Source organism: Stegodyphus dumicola, chromosome 9 (assembly GCF_044657685.1).
Source record: "Stegodyphus dumicola isolate Sdum_Otavi_A_Nest chromosome 9, ASM4465768v1".
In the NCBI taxonomy this organism is placed as follows: domain Eukaryota; kingdom Metazoa; phylum Arthropoda; class Arachnida; order Araneae; family Eresidae; genus Stegodyphus; species Stegodyphus dumicola.
Window position 1 is genome coordinate 125,426,726 of NC_140776.1, and position 22,391 is coordinate 125,449,116.

The 22,391-nt window shown below is 33.5% G+C and overlaps 1 protein-coding gene across 4 annotated transcripts in view; it reads left to right on the top strand.

The window, feature by feature from the left end:
- Positions 1-4,391: 4,391 nt before the first annotated feature.
- Positions 4,392-22,391, top strand: part of LOC118185492 (rab GTPase-activating protein 1-like) — a 170,694-nt gene continuing 152,694 nt past the window's right edge. The window contains exon 1 of one of the 4 annotated variants that reach the window (XM_085824059.1): positions 4,392-4,517. The gene's annotated coding sequence lies outside the window, so the exon portion shown is untranslated. Of the gene's footprint in view, positions 4,812-22,391 lie in introns of all 4 variants that reach the window. The other 3 variants (XM_085824058.1, XM_085824057.1, XM_085824060.1) reach the window with 3 other exon arrangements.

Below are 22,391 nucleotides of genomic sequence, written 5' to 3' on the forward strand. Positions count from 1 at the left end.
AATTCAGCAAGAGGATATACTCTCTTCTGAAACAATACATTTGACTGTAGTTGTTCCATATGATATTTCTATACAACATCCCAAAAACTTGGTAAATAACTTTGTAAACCAAGTTTACAGTGTAAAAAAAGTAGTGGAAAAATGTTGTAGTCATGTAACTGGGCTACTATACATAAAAATTAAGCAGTGTTAAAAGTGTTTTTATCTTAATTGCCTGTTACAACCAAATAACTAGATATGAGAAAGAACATGCAGTGTCAGTACAGCTAGATGATCCCTTTTACAGAGTTGCTAATTTGAAAACAAGTTAACCTGTCAAACTACCCTTCATACTGGTTTGCTTTAGATTCATTTGGTAACAAATATGCCATTAAAGTCTGTACCAATCAATCAATAAATCTTGTTACAAGCAAGTTTTTGTTGTCAGGATGCTGTTCATAATTGGTTTTCTTTTGGTGGTATAGCAACAGCGAAGGGAGAAAGATTCTGGGTAATTTAAATTCAACTAACATAGCAAATTCCATTCTTCTGTAACTTTATAATTTGATACAGCTTTATTTTTTTCAGAATTTTATTCATACTTCTATTTCATCCATTGTAGACAAATTTCACAAGTGCATATTTTAAAATTAATTTCACATTAAAAAAAGTATGATTTGTTTATAAATGATTTGTTATTAAAATAAAAATGAGTTATAAAAAATCGTTGTAACTTGGACAAATACACACAAAAAAAGGAAAAAAAAACATAAACAAATGGTGATGCTGCTTATTAAAAACGGAAGAATTGTTATATGCACATACACATGGTTGACACAGTTTGGTGCATACTGCGAAATTTGTTGTGGTAATATGGTAGCAAAAAAAATTTTTTTTGTCATTTTGTATTAAAATTATTAAGGTGTTGATAGCTATGTTAAGTTACACAAAGCAAGGTAACGTACAGTAAGAGCTATGTACCTTAGGTAAAGGGATGCCTTTGAATGCGCTTTATTTCTATGAGAAATTGACTTGCATTCACATAATACATGAGGAGAAACAGGAAAATTACCATGCAGCTATCTCATTCACCAGTATTTGCACCTGGATCAAACATCCAGTGTTCAGCTATCTTATCTGTTAGTCTACTGGTGCCAGTCATAATAAACAGTAATGTAATATTATACAAGCTAAGTAGCATTGACTTATACATCACTAAAGAAATAAATACACTTCAGAAAACTTTTCTGTTTTCCAAAACTGTCAATGTCTCCGTTATTATAACTTCCTGATATTTCACCGCATGTAATTTTATGGTGAACTATTAACTTAAAATAGAATATTTTTTTTTGAATTGGTTGTGTTTAATTATAAGATTATTTTGAAAAACATTGTTCCTGATAAAACTTAAGAATGAATATCTTTACACATTGACTGTTAAATTATTATATTTTAAATCAACAGATTGCAATTATACAATAAGACAAGATGAAAAATACAGTAGTCATTGACAGGCAATTGTTGAGTTTCTGAAGAAACAATAAAAATTTTCAAATCTAACACAGTATACCCTGTTTAATGTTTAATATAGTATGGAAAGTTTTGTAAAGCATCAGCTGTACTAAAAAAAGCATGCAATAGCTGACAATAAAACCAAATAAAAATCAAACAGAACTCTATTACAGGTTATGCAACAAAATTAATGAATATGAACGTCTATAAACATTTTTTTTATTACTTGGACCGGATTTCGAAACATCAACTAGATCTTAGGCAATAAAATTAATAAAAATTTATGTTGATAAGTACTTAAGAACAAATAGAACTTTCAACTAGATAACCAAATAAAGCATTTGCATTCTAGAGGATTTTATTTACTATACATACATTATCTTTACATTTACTCATCAACTCGCATCATACATAACAACTCTTATCATCGAATGATTATGATTTTCTATAATAGTAAGCAAATTTTTTTAACAGTTTCTACTTCGTGTCTGCTAAGTATTCCTTTAAATTGCAAGGTTTCGCAATATTCATTTTCCTTCTGACAAAGTTCATATACGAATCCAAAACATCAAAACCTTCGCAATCGATAAACAATGGCCATTTAATTATCGATGACAAAGGTCTGCCTATCGCTAGTAAAAGGAAAGTCTGGGCCATCTGAAAAAGCGGCGACCACGTCATTAATATAGATATTGAAGAGCAGGAGTGAGACAAGACTGCCCTGAGAACATCCAGCATAAATCGGGCGGGGAGAGGAGAATTCGTGGTTAACTCGCAAGCGGAAACTCCGTCCAGCTAAGTATCATCCGTGAACCTTTAGGCTCCTTTCGAAGGGCTCCTGAACTGAAGAGTCCTATCCCTATCGATGCTGAGTCTCTTTTCGAACATTGGATCCATAAGTGCGTTCCATAATAGGCATAAATCCATAAATAGGCAGAAAATATGTCCGTAAGCAAAAAATATGGCATAGAGTCCAGTCGATAGTGAGTTGGTGATACATGCACTTGGGGAAAAGCAATCGGAGGCTATTTCCCAGGAAACAGGTCGATGCGATGAGGTGTAGAGTTGAAGGCGGCGTCGATGGGCGGAGAGAAGGCTGGAGAATCATCAGGTCAGGTGGTTTGTAGTAGCCAATGGTTGAGAAAGTGGTTATTTTTGGTAAGAGAGCTGAGGGGCCTCATGCAAGCAATGTATAGATTTTCAGTGTTTATGATATATATTTTTCTTTTTTTTTTCTTTTTTTTTTTTAAATTAAAAATGTTTGCTTCCTCACATATGTTAAATAAAATTAATAGTTTTTCCATAGGTGTATCAACTGATTTTAGTTGGTCTATATTATTTTTAAGAATGGAGAAGAATTTAAAGATATTGCTGTTACCGAAAATATTGTTTAGTTCTTTTAACGTGGAAAATATGTCAGTGAAAGTGTTCGTGTTGGATGTAGTGTTAGTATTCTGGTTTCTGGTGCCTTGTGTGTTGTTTGATGTAACTTGCGCGTATGTTCTGCCTTGTGTGTATGTAGGTGTGAGTGAAGTGGTGTTTTTTGGGGTGAAAGTGTAATTTGGTGGATTGTTGGTGTTTCTGTTTTTAGGGAATTTATCGCAACCGCGATAAGAAGCTGGATGATTTTTGTGGCAGTTTGCGCAGATGGGATTGTCAATTTTTCCTTGTGTAGGGCAGTCTGTGGTTTTATGTTGTTGTGCGCATTTAACACACCTAGGTAGAAAGAAGCAATTATCTGATGAATGGTTGAAGCGTTGACAGTTGTGGCATTGCGGTGTGATGTTTTTGTTTATGTATTTTTCAACTGTAATGATGAACATACCTAGGTGTGTTTCACTGTAGATTTTGTCAATGTTGGGTGTTTGCATAAGTTGTATCTGAAATATTGGCATGGGTTGTTTGGTTTTAAATCTTGTGAGCTGAACTACTTTATGTACTGTGTATCCTAGGTTTGTAAGTTCAGTGGATATTTCATGTGTGTCAGTGGTGATGGGTAGGCCTCTGATGACTACTTTAACTGAACGTTTATGTTTAGGTGTAATGACATAGTGTTCGATGTTATGTTTTTGTAGGTCTGTGGTGAGTTGTCTGTGGTCATCTGTTGTTGAGGGTAGTAATTTTAAGTATTCGCCACTGATTTTGCCATAGAAAGTAGCTTGTGTAAGTGTTGTGAGTTTTTTGATGTATTGGTTGTGTGTGGCGCCATCTGTCGGCTTAACCATAATCGGTGTAGGTGTGCTGTAGTTTGGGAATCTAGCATCTGGTGATTGTGTGCTGTTAATTTGTTGTGTAGGTTGAGTGGAGTGAGTGTTAGGTTGCGAGAGTGCTGTGAAGCTGTTTTGGGTGGGAATAGTGTTGGGTGGAATATTTTTAGGAACCTTTGCGGGTTTAGTTGGCTTTTGAAATCCATCCGAATCGTCTTCGCTGTCTGAGTTATCACGTGTTTGCGCTTGTGTTGTGCTATTGGCTGTGTAATGATTGCATGAGTAAGAGCAATATTTAACTTACCCCTCAGCTTATCCAGTAGAATCTTCTTCGCTTCTATCTCCTTTTTCATGATATCCGAATGATAGTCTCTGTCCGTAACTGGTCTCTTGGCCGATAATTCCTGGATTATTCCGTTGAGGTTTGAAATAGCGATTTCTAGGTCAGCGATTTCCGTAAGCACGAGTTAATAATTTTAATGATGTGAGACGGATAACCAAGTCGCATGAGCTTGTAAATAAGTCCGTCATAAACCCTGTCAAAAGCTTTGGCTATGTCAGTTTTCTGTCGCTTGCGAAAGCCTTCGTGGATGAATTCCACTACACGGAGGAACTGGTGCACCGCGGAATGTTTAGGGCTGAAGCCGAATTGTCATCTTAATTAGCCATTCCTCTCATTTTGTAAAATATTTAATTCCAGCCACACGCAATTTTCCTCTCTGGATTTACATCTTTTGGAAATGGCATCAGTGCCATAATGTTGATGTTTAGCTAACTCCGAGTTGTTTCAGGTCATGGTCGTTAGTCGATTTAATAAGGGTATGCGGCACGTTCATTCTAATATTTATTCCTGCACTATTATATAGAATTTTTCCGAGTAAGGTATAGTTGATAGTAAAAATAGTCTTTATTGTATTTTCATGCAAGTAACCAATTCAATATTGTGTCTACCTGACCACAGTTGTGATTTAAATGCTACGTCTTAACATTCTGTCAGTGGTCTTTGTGATCCTCTTACAGCATAAAAACCCATGAGCATTTTTGGTAAGTTATGTATCGACTACAGTGCGCCTGATCATCATACTGTTTGTTTATATACTAGTGAATAATCAGGTAATTTGTAGAATGAAATATGCAAATTTTTTAAAAATATATTTTTAATAATCTGTATGCCTACATTTTTGTTTGTGTTCATTTTACTTATAAAGTTCTTCAACATCAAAATAAGAATGAATATAAAGTTCTAAGCATAACATCAGATTTTAATAATCTGTGCTTATAGCTGATTATTAAGAGCTGAACTAATATAAGTGATTGTAATGTAACTGAAAATTTTCTTCCCGTTTTTCATTTTTGCTGTTTTTTTCGTCATCGTACGTACTAAACTGAGTGCTTTCGTTATTTATTATTCTGTTTTAATATTTCAATTTTAAGTTCAGGTTTCATTTTTTTAAAAGGATTAGAAAGTGCTATCTTACATCAACTTTTATCTTTTTGTTTGCAGTGTTGCATTTCTTTAAAGTAGCAGTTAATGATTTCATGTATCATTAGCAGGATTCATTTTATAACTGAAGTTGAATGTTGCTATATGAAATGCTTTTGAGTAACAGGAAGTACGAAACCGGGGAAGAGAGTAAACACAGCAAACTACCGGGAAGAGTTTTTCTTTTCATTTTCCCTTTCTTTCTTTCTTTCTTTTTTTTTTTTTTTAAAAATCCTACCACTTCTGAAAATCAAGAAAAATACTTTGAAAATGGCTTTTGCCGTATTGCGATACAAGGCATATAAGTGTTTGTGTATTTCTAATTTGCAGTGGCATTAATTTGCTTAAACAGTTAATATTTTTCTCTTACTTATTTTTTCGATACTTTTCCATTTCACCGGCGCAAATCTCGCCAAGCAGACTTTATTGGCGACAACATACAGTACATACATAAAAAATATTAAAAAAATGTTTAGTTCTAAGAATTCTTTTTTTGAAGGCATAAACATTTTAATATTGCTTAAAATTTTATAAAAAGCCAAGAAATAAAGACAATAAATTTGTAAAAAGACATTAATTTAAGAAATTAATATGCTTTCATGGTTCAACATCCTGATTCGCCGGTTCATATCACGTGAGCCCCAAGCGATCTCATCTCACGTAAACTACTCTACAAAAATCTACTGCTCTCAGTAATTATCTATATTAATTTCAAGTTAAATCTTAATTTGGAACACAAGTTTAAATGCAAGAAATATTTCAATTCGTATGAATAGCTTACTCAGAAATTATGTAAACTGCAGTGCTTTACTTCACTAATGCATTCTCATTAGAATTGATGAATTTAACCCTTGACTTTACCTTTTCTATATTTTCGACTTCGGGTAAGCGCTTTGATTGCATCCTAATTGACTTAATTACCAAAAATGGCCTTAGACTTAAAACTGAACTATCTGATAAAAATTCTATGTAATTTTATGCGAGTATTGAAAGAAACAATCAATCTGATAAGAAAAAGCTGCGACTTGTTTTGAAAATGAGGCGTAAAAGCTTACCAGCGAGAATATTCCGTTTGGCATCGGTTGTACCATTATTGGCGACTTTATCGCTTGCACCGGCAAAATGGAAAAGTACCATTTTTTCTTATCCCTGTTTAGTATTAATTTTGCTTAATCATTATCTATAAATATTTAAAATATATATATATATATATACAGAGTCGTAGCTAGGGTTTTCAGCGCCCAGGGACAACTGAAGATTTCGCGCCCCCTACTGGTTGCCAAGGGTGGAAAACATGTAATTCTAAAATGTTGTAACATCAGTTTGGCGCCCTTTGGATTCTGCGCCCGGGGAAAGATGCCCCTTTGTCCCCCTTGTGCTACGCCCCTGTATATATATATGATTTAGGTATCACTGAGTTGTTACATGCAGCACAGAAGTTGAAGCTGTTACTGTATTTTGATTAGGTGTCGGCAACCTATGCGTGGAAACCATGCGTGGAAAAAAAAAGGGTGTTGAAACCAGACTACGATCAAACAAAGCACCCCATTTATTAGATATTGATGGTGACACATGTCACACAGCTAATAACTGTGCAGAAAAATTTGCTTCATGTTTTGATAGATACTTAGAAGATTTGTTTGATGACATCTATTTTGATATGAAAAGCTGCAGTAAAAGAGAAAATTTTTTCAAAATCTGTGAATCCCTTGCCATTAAAAAACTTAAGCCCTTGAAGGGACCAGACCATAGGTGGGTGTACATTTTATGTGTTTTAGAAAGAATCAAAGATCTGTGGGATGCTTTTATTGCATTTTATTTTCACTACTTGGATAAAACTGATAAAGGGGATTATTTTTGTTATGTTGAAACTGTATACAATAAAAGAAATATTTCTGCAGCTCAGAAAAAAATTGTTGAAGGGGTTTATTCTTGCTTGCATTCCCAACAACTCACAAAGGATGCTTTAGCTCAGAAAAAGGTTATTTGTTATGAAAAACAAAACTTTATTGCATATGGCATTATATTCAGCAGTATTACCAGAGTTCAACACATATATTAAATTATTTGAAACAAAAAAACCAATGCTTCATTTAATACATTCCAGTATTTATAAATTGATGCCAAAATTTTTCTCTTTTTTTTATGAAGCCAGAAAATATAGAGTGCACATCTTATAATGATTTATTAAAGATTGATGTCACAAATCCAGAATTCCATCTACCTAGCAAAGTAATATTTACTGGTGCAGAAGCTTCCACTCTCCTGAAGAAATTATCAAAAAATCATCCAATAGCAAAAGAATTCCAAAATTCTCTGATGAAAGCTTATACTAATACAGCACAGCATATGAAACAGAAATTACCCCTTAAAAATTCATATCTAATTAGTTTTACAGCATTAGATCCAGAGCTAAGAGGTAAAACCAGTACAATATTAGCTTTTGAAATATTATCATCTTTTATATCCCATATTTTTTCAAAAGTAGAAGCTGAAATAAGGTTATACCAGAGTGATATTGATATCACCAAAGAAATGTTCTACACATCTAATGAAAGTGGAAATCAAGTCAAGTGTACAATTGATAAATATTGGTCTAAAGTTTTTAATTTAAAAGATGATTTCACAAATGATTATAAGTATCCTACATTGGCTAAATTGGTCAAAGCCTGCCTTAGCTGCTTCCATGGCCCATTAGTGGAAAGTGCATTCAACTTAATGGATACACTTGTCACTGACTAGAACCTCTCCCTAGATGCAGCGCAGATTGATTCCCTAGATGCAGTGCAGACTATTAAATATGATTTAATGGCTTCTAAAGAAACCTCATGTGAAAAATATGGCTAAAAAATCCAATGACTGATCCAATTCACAAAGATCTCTTACTGAATATGAACAGAAGTTGGAAAACATATCAAGAGGACTTAAAAACATGTATTTCAGATGAGTCATCTATAAAAGTCTCTGAAACACCTTCTACATTAGCAGAAAAGCAAACTGCTTCTACCTCTGCATGTGCAGTTCTCGAGGAAATTTCTTCAACTGTAAATGCGGAAAATAAAAGTCAACCTTCCTGCAATTATGAAGTTCACCACAAAAGAAAGACAAGCCCACAAACATCAGAAAATAAAAAAAAGCAGCAGAAATTAGATAATTTTTTTTAAAGAATTAATTCAGGTAATTTAAAATATTTACATAAAATGTAGTAGTTTATATGTTTGAAAATTTATGGTTATTAATTTTGCAAAAAAAAGTAATTCATTGAACTTTTATAATTAGGTCATTCAATAAATACTTCATAATTGTAATTTTTCATTTCTCTACCCCCCCTTCTTGAAACTCCAAAATGTCGGTAGTAAGTACGTAAAAGTTTCAGGGGATTTTTTGCGGTCTCACAAACACCCCTGTTTATAGATAACAACAAGCCGTAGGTAGATAAGTTCAGAAATCACATGATAAAGTGAGCATTCGACAAGATTTTACTACTAGCCTATTGTAGTGGTCAAACATGTCTTGGATTTCAGATTTGGAGTATGATTAGTACATTTAATGCGTCTATGACTAAATGGATGAAGTCACTAAAGCTGATACTTGTAGTACTTGTAAATGAGCTGACTTCAAGAATATTTTTGTTTAAAAAAACAAAACAGTGATCTGGTTTAGATTGTCAAAAAATAGTAAAATCATGTTTTTTCATCAGAATAAATGATTAATTTTGCATCATAATCATCAGAATAAATGATTCATTTTGCAAGAATGCGAAAAGAAATATGTGAACTGATTAATACAGTGAAAAGTTGTTAATTCGGACACCCATAATCTGGAATGATCTATAATCCAGACCTCAAAGCTACAAACTTTCTGCGCATGCGTCATGTTGACCTTTACGGCTGCGATATGCGTGTGCACGTGCGCAAAATACGTTTACGAATGCGCATTTAATGTATAATGGACGGTATAAGCTAAGCTAAAATTATCTAATTCAGTTAATGTTGCAGATTGCATTGTTCCTTAATCTTCGAATTGGATTCGGCTTATTATTTTTTGCAGACTGTTAGAGCAATTTTATAAAAGTAAGCTTGAACTTTCGATTATGTCAAATAGAATTTCTGATATATATTTACTAATATGTAAAGGGTCTACAAAGTGAAAGTATGTTTCGAAGTCTATTTAATAGAAAGTGGAATTGCTGCAAAAAATGGATAAAGGCATATCCTTTGTTTATCTAAACTTTGTTTATCTTTAACGCTGCAGCGTGCAATGAATTGGAAGTTGATCTGTCAGCACTATCCTTATCTTCAGGGCAGATGTTTTTATTTTATTTGGCTTATAATTCCATACTAAATGTAATATTTCATCTCGATGTACTCCATCTTTGATATGATTTAAATCAAATTCCTCGTCATTATAATTCGCTTCCGATAGCGAAGAAAGTAACAGAGGTTATTGAAAACGAAAAAATTTCGATTGACAAGTTAGTCGGTATTCTCGACACAGCAATTATAGGACTTCAACAGCAGAACTTTGTAACTGAACAAGAAATTATGTCTGTTTATAGAATTAAAGAGAATGTATTATCACATAAAAAAATGAAGCAACTTAAACAACGTACATTGAAAGAAATGTTTAATAAAGTAAACAAATAAATATTAAGCTTTTTTTTTTTTTTTTTTTAATTTTGATACCCTTTAGATCATAATTGTTCTTTATTTCATAAATTACGTTTTCATATTTTTCATTTTATAATTTCTGCATACCATCTTACCAGATTTAAACTGATGATCTATAACCCGGAAAAATCGATAATCCGGAATCGCCTAAGTCCCGAAGAGTCCGGATTAACGACTTTTGACTGTAATGTTTAAAAAGTATTGCATTTCAGATTTCATGTAAAAGTTCAGAAGTTAGGACATTTTTATTATTTTGTGTCAGTTAAAGTGTTTATTATTGGTTACCTGCTCTTGTAAAAACTTTTATTTTAACCTGGAAATCTGCAAAAAACATCAAAACTCTTTAGTGAAATTTTGTACTTGCAGTGAATATATATTTTTTTAAAATTTTAATTCAGAAATTAGGTGATTCTTTTCTCTGATTATATTTCAGTGTTTGTAAAGTTTAAATGGAGTATTATTTTTAGCTTATTTTATCAGCTTCTCTGGCACGTTTTTGTACCTGTTTATTTCTCCAAACTTGGGAATTCCTTTTTTTTTCAGCCAGAAGTACAACAATTTTGGCATGCCCTGTTCCGCAACTCGAATAGTCGCACTACAGATCCCCCCACGCCTTAGAACCAGAGTCGGAGGTTCAACCTCCTTTCTGGCCCCTTAGAGAGGGAGGCGCACCGCTCAGGTAGCCACCCGGAATGGCACTGGTCGTCATTTGCACCCACCAGTCGCTCGGTCTGCCGATCGCAGCAGGTCATTACCTAGCATACCCGAGGGAAATTCCCCGGGCTACTAGTTCCACCCTGCGCTAGGACGTACCAGACCCAGTGGCCGGCCAATAAGTGACCTTTCCCGGAGCCTTCAGAAACCACCAAGTTCATAAATTTTATATCCCTGTGGCCAAGACTGCCTAGGTACAGATAGTAGCTTCGCAGAGTTCTCTACGTCGACCCCCAGGGGGGGAGCCAGAAGTACAGTACAAAGTCACTAATCCGGACTCGTCTGGACTTCGGCGATTCCGGATTAGGGGTTTTTCTGGATTATAGATCATCAATTTAAATCTGGTAAGATGGCATGCAAAAATTATACAATCAAAAATATGAAACTGTAATTTATGAAATAAAGCGCAATTGTGATCTAAAGGGTATCAAAATTTACAAAAAAAAAAAAAAACCACTTAATATTTATTTGTTTACTTTATTAAACATTTCTTTCAGTGTAAGTTGCTTAAGTTGCTTCGTTTTTTGTGTTCATACTTTCTTTTTAATTCTATAAACAAACATAATTTCTTGTTCAGTTACAAAGTTCCACTGTTCAAGTCCTGTAATTTCTGTGTCGAGAATACCGACTAACTTGTCAATCAAAATTTTTTCATTTCATCTCTGTCACTTTCTTTACTATTAGAAGCGCGCCTGGGTAAACGCTTTATGCGCTTGCATAGTGGACACGCACATTAAACGTGCATGCGTAAGTTTGTGGCTTTGTGGTCCGGATTATAGATCATTCCGAATAATGGACGTCCGGATTACAGACTTTGTACTTTATAACTTTTGTATAGAGCATAAACTGTACATACTGAATCACTAGGTATGGAAAGTGTCTGTATTACTCAGTTTATTTTAGAAATAGTTGCATTGTTACCGAGTTAGCACTTGAACTATGTCAGAATTTGAAAGGTGAGGACTATTGACCTTAATTTTAGTTATCCATCTTTAATTCCAGCGTTGCAGAAAATGCTAACTTTGATCAACAGGAGAAAATAATTTTTTACTGGAATTTCTTGTTCTTATGAAAGCAGAAAAATAGGGACCCATATTATTAACCTCAAAATAGTTTTATCATATTAATGTGTGTCTATTCTATATAACTTACTATAATGCTATATTGATTTATAAAGAAGTCTTGAAAAATATGCTTGCCACATGTAAGCAGTACCACTGCCGTAAAATGACATCACTACACACTAATGTTACTGACCCAAACTATAAAAATAGCTTTTTGCATTAATTTACATAGGAATGCATACTATTTTGAAGTTTCTGGAAGTAGCCCCCTCTACTTTGATAGGCCCAAAATCAGGTATAATATAAAGCAGTGGGATATCCATTAAAAACATATAAATGTTTCTTGGTGGGGGGATATTCTGCAAAATACTGCCTTAAAATGATGCTAATTGTTATAGAAAAGGAGTATTAGCTAGGTATGCGTGCTTTTCTTGTAATTGTGGCTTGTGATACTGAATTGAAATTATAGTGCTTTGATGATGATTAGTGTCGTAGTAAAAAATTTTGAGGAGTTTTGGAAATTCAATTTTGGATGGTTTTGAATTTTAGACTAGTATTGGTATGTAACGTGCTATTCCTTATAAACCAAGGAACATTGGCTATTTTCATAAGGGCTTGTATTTCCCAGAATTTGAATTTTGTAGAGATTTGTTTTTTTAAGTATGTTTCCATATTGGAGAAGATGCAAACTAAGGGTGAATAAATTATTGTTGTATATAACATCGTTTGATTATGAAAAGCTATGGAAATGTTAAATAAATTTTTGAGTTTGGCAAAATGAGTTCTAAAAGTGAGTTTGTTGTCAAGTGTGATGCTTAGGTATCTGATTTCCGGTATATTTGTTAGATTATTCCAGTATATTTGTTCTTCATATAAGGTGGGAGTAGCTGGTAAAACTGAGTGACTGACCTTTGCAAAATGGAATTGCATTTGATTTGCTATTATATAATTAAAGCATGCGTAGAGAGAGAGTTTCAGAAGGAACAGTGGTACTCTTCTGTTAAAACCATATCACTCGGTTCTTTCTTTTATTTGGTATATTTCCATCTTGATAACATCACTAACCAAATTTTGCTTTTTCTTTGTTGATAAATATTTTTATAAACATGTTTTGTTTGGGTGGGGGTTAATTTTTTAGTGCAATTCTTGGAGTATTTATAGTGCTGTGAGTGCCTTGAGTATCTGTAAAGTTTTGTGAACTACAGTTTCAAAGGAATAACAACACAACAGTTGATTGGTATAGTTTTTTACAAGAAGTATGTGAGAATTCCTTGCTGTCTCATCCTAAGGTTGTAATTAGTGGATGCAGCAAAATTGTGAAAAATTGATGAAAGCTTATTCACAAAAGGAAAAAAATAATCTAGGCCGTGTTATTTCCTCGCAGTGGGTGGATTGTATCATGAAATTGGAGAATATTTCTTGTTGCTAATCACGATTGTTTTGTGCCAATCAACAGAAGAAAATGATGGATGAAGCCATAGTATTTTCTTACTTCTGAAACAGGTAAATCTTCGTATTTGCTCACAGCTGGATGTGAATACAAAGGAGAAACAACCTGTCAATAATTAAATTTTTGCCTCGTTCAATTGAGTCGCATATATTCTAAAACAGAAATGTTCTGTGCTGTTTTTAATTTTATTGCTCCTATCATCACATATCATTTTTAGTGCAATATTTGTTATCTTCTGTAATTTTTTATTGTAGTTTTCAATATAGTCATATAATATGCAAAAAAATATAACTCCTTTTTTGTTGTTCTTTTTGTTATTTCATGTTTGTCAGAAATATGGAAAGAAATAAGCTAAAATGCGCCTATTTGGCAGCAAAAATTCAACGTAGCTTCACCAAATGAGAATCCAGAAACTCATTCAAATGTCTCAATGGAGTTTCAGAACCAAATTATTCTTGTAGAAGCAGACTATCATAATCTCAAAATGAAACAAAAATTTAGACCCAATTAAAGCTGCCATAAAGATTCTTGAAGATACTGATTTAGATAAACAGCATGTAGGAATAACTAAAAAAGAAATAAACTATTCTTGTGTGCTGCGAGGAAAATCTGAGGGAGGAGGCAAATCTGTCCAAATATCTGTGCAGACTTTCTTCCAGTTTTCAGAGACTCTTTAATTGTATAATTATATTAAAATTACTGAAAATCTTTTCCGTGAATTTCATATAGAGTGGCTTGTATATATATATATATATATGAGGGAGTCAGAGTTGGTCATTTTCCTCACCGACTCCACAATCCTGGAATGTCAACATAAAAGGTTACCATACTCCTTCGTTATTTAGTTACTAACAAAAAAAAAAAAGTTTAGGCATCGCTACATGAGTCATTACTCAAGTTGTCATGTGTTGATAAACATGCGGTGATGAAAGGAAAGTATAATAAATAGTGATTCGCCAGGATGGCGTCAGATCAACAATGTATCTGTGTGGAATGTTTTGGTTTGAGATGTGTGCCAAGCAGACACGCAGCAATGGAGCCAAATTACTGATCGTACTAATTTATGCTAAAATTAACAAGGTATTTTATTTAGTGTTGAAGTGAAATTAAGAATCGGGACTCTCCAGATGTTTTATTACGTGCAGAGGGGGGGGGGAATCAAATGCACTTGTGTAAAGACTACGAGAATATGTTGTTGGTGGTTTTGAGGTCCGAATTTTAGATCATTCTGGATAATGGATATCCGGATTTTGGACTTTGTACTGTATATGTTTTTGATGCTTATTAATAAAACATTCTAATTGTATTTACTTGTATCTTGCTTTTATTTACCACCCACATATCATGGATACAAACTGTCAGACTCATCACTTCGTCACAGTCTGTCCTGGTTTATTTTTCATCTTCTTCTGGCTTTTGCCTTGTGACGTCGGTCACCCCCCTCTCTCCATTTCCGACCTCCTGTTACCCAGGCCAGACTTCTCCATATTAGGTGCCCTTGAGGCTTACTTGTCATTGATCCAACAACGTTGCTATAGCGTTGAATCTACTTGAATATTATTTCATTCAGTCATTCTCGCCTTTAATATAAATCTCACTCTATTCTGTAACACTTGAAAAGAAGTATTTTAAATAAACAATTACGTTTTCTTGCTTAAGAAAGCCAAATCTTTATTTGCTTACACACGTAAGGAAATCAAAACATTATTCTAAATTATTCTAATCTTTCTTACTGTACTGTTGCCAAACTACCAAAAAAAAAAAAATAAATAAATAAATAAATAAATAAAAACCACCTCACCATCTAAAATAAAAGAAAAGCAATGGCTGTTGAATATTGTTAACAAACATAAATCATTAAAATCATGGAGCTCACAACAGTCACGTTACAAAACAGCGGCAGCCCGTCATAAAGAGTATTGATTGATTGATTGGAGAGTCTGTCAGTCTCGTCTAGTGAGTTGATAGTCAGTCAGAGAGTGCCTAATAGAGTCTAGTGGCGAGTTGGTCGTCAGAGTGCATCGAGAGAGTCTCTTAGTGTGTAGCGAGTTAGTGCATCATTGAGTTTTATCTTAGAGTGTGTTGAGCTCCGGTAACGACTGAACCAAGTCGGGAGCTGTACTCTAATGTATTGTTGAGTGCATCGCAGGTTGTACCGTGGAGAGTCTCGAGTACGTAGAGTTCCGAGAACGACTGAGCAGAGTCGGGAGCTGTATTCTGATGCTTTGCCATGAAACTGTCTTCACCGTTATAGCTGATAGTCTGAAGGCTGTGTTGCTGATTGTTTCAGTGTGTTTATAGTAGTACTTCAACAACTGTAAACGTGTTTTTGGAGCTGTCTTGAATAATACTGCCTAATAAATTGTGTTTCGATGCTTCATCAAGTGTTGTCGTTATTCACTCCCAAATCCACGAACCCATACGTCTGTAAGAAATAAAACATAACAATATTAAATACCTGTCAAACTTGCCTGAGCTCCTTTTATGTTTTTGAGAGTCTGAACTAGCATTAGTATGATGAAGCGATTGTAAGAGAATTTATGAAGATTTAAATTTGAGTAAATTCATTCAGATCTCATTTTGATGGTGATCAACTTTTAAGATATTGCTGATGACCACAGATGTTATAACAATGTTTTCTTTTTATTATCTCAAATCTCACTTTTGTCACTTTTCAAACAATGCCATGAAATGTTAATTGCGATGTATTATTTTCAGAGAAATAATATAGTGTATATATATACATATATGGCTACACAAATAAAAGGATGTCGTCATTGAATGCTATCCTCTGTATTGTTTAAGAAATAATATTGTGAATATAAAAAAAGTAGGGCAACACAAATAAAAGGATGTCCACCAAATGTTATCGCCATGTGTTATTTTTAAAGAAATAATATGGCAAATAACTATAAATATGTAAGATTAAAAACTATGTAAATATTAAATATATTTTAAATTAGCAATAGCCCCTTAATGCTTAGTTTTAATTTGAGTATTTCCCCGTCTATTCTATAAATAGTAACCTTTTTCTGCATTGCATCACTACAAATATAAAATATGATTTAAATTATTAATAGCCCCCATAATGCTTATTTTTAATTTGACTATTTTCCCTCTTTGTTCTAAAAATAATAACCTTTTACTTATTATAATTAACTGTAGCACATATAAAAATTTATATTTTGACGTCATAAATATAGTAGGAATAATATTGCGAAAATTAAGGTTTCACTGTTGTTAGTATCTTTCATTTGCAGTTCCTTATTTTTAAAACAGAAAGACATTTAGATTCAAATATTGGAAAATTTAATACACTCTAAAAATTACATCTATTTTTTAAAATGTCTTATATTCATAAATAGTACTTTACAATTATTTAGTTAATTATGTTGGTCAAAATTTTATGATTTATATTTCTCTTCATTTGCTACTTCTTTAAGGCATTTTCTTAAAAGCCTTCTCTGTCGCTTTTTTTCTGGAAGGGGTCACATGTAAGATTAAACAGAAAAGTCTAAATATAATTTAAATTAGCAATAGCTCTTAATGCTTAGTTTTAATTTGAGTATTTCTCCTCTCTTTTGTGTATTGCGTTATTTTGAAGCTAATTCATATTATATGATTTATACCTAATGTTGGTCAAGTAAATGGAACTAAAACTCGGAACAGCCAATAATAATTCTACACCAATGTTAATTATCCAATCAAATGCATTGAAAACCGAAACTAAACTGATGATGAATTAAGATTTTATCCTGAACACTTCACTTACTTGCTTTGAACACTTCGACCTAAACTGGACTGCTGTTTCTATTCTTATTGTGCAAAGCTATCAAAAATGGGTGCTACTTGGGTAGACGGTTGCACGGATTTTTGGCGATTTACTTTGGCGCGTTTTTTACAATCGTCAGCCATCTTGAAAAACGCTGGTTTTACGTATTTTGCGCATAGTAAAGTATTCGAAACTTAAAATAAATAAATATCGTTAAAAATAATAGATTAATTTTTTGTTGAAAAGGTTTTTTTTTAAGATGGCAAGCAAATGTAAATAAATACATTTACTACGAGTATAAAATACTAAAGTAAGGTTAAATTATTATTTTCATATAGCATAGAAAAAGAATAAAAACACCGCTATAAAAACATTGCGCCAACGTTTAATTGGATTAAAATATTGCGTAAATTGAATATCGAATTAAAATAAACTATCATACCAACGTTTAAAAGAATTAAAATATTACTTAAATTCAAATACTTTAAAATAAGTAAATAAGAACGCTTCGTAAATTAGAGCTAAAGTGACAGCAATTAGTTTATTGCCGGTAAAAAGGAGGAATGTCTAATACTTTTTTTTTTTTTTTTTTTTTTTTTTTTTTTACCGTTACAGCGGTTATTACTTCTACCGTGACCACAATAACATATACGATCTTCATCTGTGATCCACATTTCTCGCACTTCATTGAAGAAGCAATTAGCGAGGTTTCCTCCAAAAATTTAAAATAAATTTCCTTTGACCCTTGTAGCAATTTATAAATAAATCTTTGATTAGGAAAGCCAGGTTGGCCAAAATAAGCTCTCAAAGGAAAATCTTTTTGATTCCGCTACCAATAATTCTTGGTATCAACATTAATCTTTGAAAGGGCGGACATATCCGTTTCCTATGAAATCTAAGGAATTCGAAGAGATGAATAATAGAATTTTAAAATGGCGCTGTAATGCACAAATATTCAGTAAACAATCAGGGAGCTGATTACAGCTCGTTAATGCACAAATATTCTGTAACCAGTCAGGGAGCTGATTACACACGCCTAGAATTAAAATTATGGAACTAATCATACATAATAAAATCATTTAAAAAATGCAAAGTTAAATTGTATTTTAATATTTAACAGCCATAAATAATGTTTAAAACATTAGATTAAATTTATAGATATTAAAACCAATTACTTTTAAAGCAAGGTGACGTCATTGATTACATCATCCACAACATAAATTATACAAAATATAAACAATAAAATTTTTATTTTAAATAAAAATGCCAAATTAAATTGATTTTCAATATTTAGAAGCCATAAATGATATTTTAAACACGGAATTTATGCATAATAAAACTTATTATTTTAAAAATAAAATGACAATAAAGTATTGGTTACCATAAATAACTTATCCAGCAATATGTTTACCATAAATCTTATCGCTCGGGAAAAAAAAAAAAAAAAAAATCCGTGCAACCGTCTACCAAAGTAGCACCCAAAAATGTACACTTTTAGAAGTAGGCAACCAATTAAAGTGCCATGTTGTTTTGGCTGCAACATGTTCTCTGAAATAAAGATGAATATTAATCTGCCTCGGCTGCCAAGTTCCTCTTCATTACAGATCAACGAACTACGCAATCAACGTTTCTACAACTTTATATCTAAGTTCGGTAAAAGTTTACAATTGGTTGCCCCTTGTTTTTTCGCGATTCTTTTTTGACGCCAAGATCGGCTCCAGGAGGGCACAATTGGCCGCTACACAAAACCAAAATAAGAAGTCAAAGAATTGCACAAACTCTGTGTCCATGTACACATCGATCTATTGGTTGCCCCTTGTTTTTTCGCGATTCTTTTTTGACGCCAAGATCGGCTGCAGGAGGGCACAATTGGCCGCTACACAAAACCAAAATAAGAAGTCAAAGAATTGCACAAACTCTGTGACCATGTACACATCGATCTGTTTTCACTTTAAAAAATATCCCAGAATTGCACAAACTAGGCATTGCGCACTGCTATTAATTACTAGCTGGACCTATAAAATAACACTGTATGTAGAACTTTTATTAAAAGCATTATGTATAGTTTTTCTTTTTTATAGTAACGATTTTAGGAAGCTTGTTATTTGAAAAGTGAAATGATTCGACACAGAAGTGAGATTCAGGAATCTGGGCTAATACGTGGCTTCTGGGCTAGTCTATGGTAACGCTTAACACCGTATCCGGAAATCTAAAGATATGCTATTTTTTAAAATTTTTATGTTGCGTAATTGTAAAGAAAGTGATGACTAATAATGAAGTTAAAAAGCTTATAAAAGTTAGTTAGCAGAGGAGATAGATAGCAGCAAGCTCAGCGAAAGCATAAGGATAAACCCTTCGTTGTGACAACTGAAATGTGAATTCTTTTTCTTTCTTTTTTAACTATGGTTTAAATTCATCTCAACAACTCTTTCGGGGAGGTCTTTCACATTATGACTAAAAAGAAAGCAAAAATCTTTACTCATGCGTGTAAGTTTGATGTTGGGATTTATGAATGAGAACTAAAACGGGTAAACCGTTCCACAGAGTAGTCTGTCATGCATGTGCTGTTAACAGATCTTTATGTGGAAGTGTAAAGCTCTTTTCGCCGTGGAAGACGTTTTGAGCTGCTGAAAATTTCATTTCACTTTCCCAGTCAAAAAGAAATACATTCAACTCTTCCAAACAAATATACTGACAATGACATATCATTCTCAACATATGAAGAACAACTTTCAGTTTCATCATTAGTAATAAATGAAGAATGTAATGAGTCATTTTACATCCTTGAATGGAGTGATGCAACATTTAATGAAACAGAATGCTTCATTAAAATATGTTTAATTTCATGTGCACATTCGTTTGGTGTTAGTTTGAAGAAAAAGTATTTTTTAAACTGTTGTTGTACACTGCTTGACATTGAAAATGCAGCACCAAGAAGGAGTGGTCAGAAAGTGATGAAATTTGGAAAAAAGACAGGCAGTAAGTGATCTTTATTTCAAAATGATAGTCAAAATACAGAACGAGAAAGGCGTCGGCTCAGTAAGGTGGTTGGTTTGGTTTATTAGATTACGACAAAGCACTCGAGGGCTATCTGCCGTAAGGGAGGGATGCCTTCGTGGAGGACTTTTTAAGAGAAACTGGCTCGTATACACGTTACACATGGGGAAAACCACGAAAACACCCATGCAGCCAGCCCGTTCGCGGGATTCGAACCTCGGATCGAACTACCAGTGTTCAGCGATGTTACCGCTTGACTGCTGGTGGGCCGGCTCAGTAGGATGTAGGACCACCGGGGACAGCGATGCACGAAGAAACACGTCTAGGCATAGAGCCAATAAGAGTGCGGATGGTGTCCTGAGGGATGGCTCTCCATTCCCTTTCAACCATTTACCACAGTTCGTCTTCTGAACAAGGTAGGGGCAAAGTCTGCAAACGGCGTCCAATCACATCCCACACATGTTCGATTGGTGACAGGTCAGGAGAGTACGGTGGCTAGGGAAGCATCTGTATACCTTGCAGAGCACGTTGGCAGATGCGAGCACTGTGTGGTCGGGCGTTATCCTGCTGAAAAATTGCATTAGGCAGCCCCTGAAGGTGGGGGATTGCCATCGGCCGCAGTACATTATCCAAGTATCGTTGAGCCGCCATAGTCCCCTGAATACGAACTAGAGGTGACCTGGAATCGTAGGCAATAGCGCCCCAAACCATTATTCCCTTTTTTTAACCTTTTGTGTGTTACCTTTACTTATTATCCGTTGGAAAATAAATAAAAGTTAATATCTTACCAAAGTCCTTATCTTGGTCACGCTGTCCTTTCTTTTATAAGCTAGCAGCTCATTCGCAATCCGCCTGCGGTCTTATGTTCTTTACACTTAAACCATAAAATACAATTCAGCAGTAATATTGCAAAATAATTTTAAAAGGAACATGCCTTTAGAATTTCGGGTACACAGTCTCGTACGCTGAATATTTTTTTTTTTTTTGGGGGGGGGTACAGTGTTGCTATTGCTGGCTTTGAAATCATGGAGTTTGTTAATCAAAAATTCGTTAAAGTTTTACAAAATATGAAATCGATAGTAAAACAAGTTTCAAATTCCAAATTAGGGCTTCCAGATCCGTTATTCAAAATGATGGTTCTAGGTATCGTTGTTTTATCACAATGCGAGAAGCATGCATATATTTATCCCAATTCTTCATTATTTAATTTCTTTAAATATAATACAGGGAGATATACTTGGTGGTAACAATTTGAAAAGTGAACCGACATTTATAGTTTTCAACGCAAAATGCCAAAACGAAATTAATAGCCGTTCTGGACTAACTCCCAAACCATGCCGAAAGCTTCCAGATTTTATATTACGCCCAAATGGGCATTTTTTTCATTTACACGCACATAAACGTTTCGAAAGCATTCAGGTTTATGTCCCTTTGGGCCAAAAATGTTTAAGAACAGCATATAATTTCCGATAGTCTCTAGCGCTGGAGATATTTTTATTTTTTTTAAATTTTATTTTCGTTAAATGTTGCCGTTGTTCATTTTGAAATAATCAGAAATTCATTAAAGTTTTACAAAATATACAATAGACAATAAAATAAATTCCTAATTCGAGCTTCAGGGTGCCCATATTCGGGTGGAGGACTATATTATTCAAAATTTAATGGCTCTAGGTATCGCCGTTTTTTCATAGTGCAAGAAACATACATACATTCAGGCAGATTCTTCGTTATTTAATTTCTTTAAATATTATATAGAGCGCTAATATTATGTGGCAACAATTTGAAAAGTGAATCGGACATTTATAGTGGACCGACACAAAATGTTGTTTCGAGACTAATAGCCTTTCTGGGCTAAAAAAAAAAAGTGAAGAGGTTAGTAGGAGTGAGTGCAACAGTAGACTGCGAGCTCAACGAGAGCGTACAAAACCTTAAAGCCTTTTGGGCGACCGTTAAAATCTGAAACCGTTCAGATTTAAAAAAAAAAAATAAATAATAAATAATATATATATATATGTATTATTTATTTTCGCTCTTGCTGAGCTCGCAGTCTACCAATCTGCTGTTTCACTCACTTCTGCTAACCCCTTTATTTTTGAGTCTTTCTAGCTTTAATATTAAGCATCGTTTATCGTTCTCTTCGTATTTACGCCGTACTCAGTTAAACAACAAAATCACAAAGTTTTTAAAAGCTGCATAGTAGCATATATTTTAGAATTCCCTACGCAGTGTTAAATGTTGACATCCATTAATACGTACTTTTTAATCTTTTCTCAATTCATCCTATGTGTTTTCTTAGTAAGATGGCTAACATGATTTTTTAAAATCTTTTTATTTATTAACTTTTTATGTGTTAAATTTATTTATTAAATATCACATCATTCTTCGCTCTTTCTTAGTAAGATGGCTAACATATTTTTTTTTTCATCTTTTTATTTATTAACCTTTTATGTGAAGAAATTTCAATTCAGCAGCAAAATTACAAAATATTTCAAACAGCTTTAGGATATCCGATAGAGTGTTAGAGGTTGTCATACATATTTCTT